The sequence below is a fragment of the Perognathus longimembris genome, chromosome 4 (genome assembly GCF_023159225.1).
Source record: "Perognathus longimembris pacificus isolate PPM17 chromosome 4, ASM2315922v1, whole genome shotgun sequence".
In the NCBI taxonomy this organism is placed as follows: domain Eukaryota; kingdom Metazoa; phylum Chordata; class Mammalia; order Rodentia; family Heteromyidae; genus Perognathus; species Perognathus longimembris.
In genome coordinates this window covers 18,095,243-18,095,891 of record NC_063164.1, presented here as the reverse complement: position 1 = coordinate 18,095,891, position 649 = coordinate 18,095,243, and positions in this window count along the sequence as shown.

Sequence of the window (649 nt, the reverse complement as noted above, 5' to 3'; positions counted from 1 at the left end):
TACAGTACATCTTGATCAATGTCAGTGGTTCCATCATTTTTCCCATCACTCCCAGCTCCACCCAATCCCTCAATTTACCTGGTTCCATTTTCACATATTTACATTGAATATGATGATGGTATTTGCCATCCTTTCTCTTTCCTTTTCATCTTCCCTCTCTCCCTTTGACTTCCTCCCGTTCTCTGACAAAATATGTTTTAGCTTTCTGGGATTCATTTTGAATTTTGTTTCACTATGTTCGAATACTTATTTTAAAATGAATTTTAAAAGCATTATTCTTTTGTTAAACTCAGTAAGCTACCAAGAGTATTTTGTCCCTCAAATAATTTTAGTGAACATTTAATGATAGAAAGCCAAGCACCAAAAAATGTTTCCTCTAAGTTAGTTTTTTTTTTTAAAGGAATAATGTTCAGATGGTATAAGGAGAGCCAAAACCCATTTAGTCATGCTTCCTTTCCATGCCTCATAGTCTCACACTCGGCAGCCAAATTCCTACACTCAGTGCTTAGGTTCTGTGCTCCGTCTCTGTTGCTTTCCCTAAGACAACCTTGTTCCAGGGAAATAGTAACATCACAAAGTGAGCCCTCACAGATTCATTAGACCAGCTTTCACTTGAAATCATACACATTTCCAAGAAGTCAATAATTGT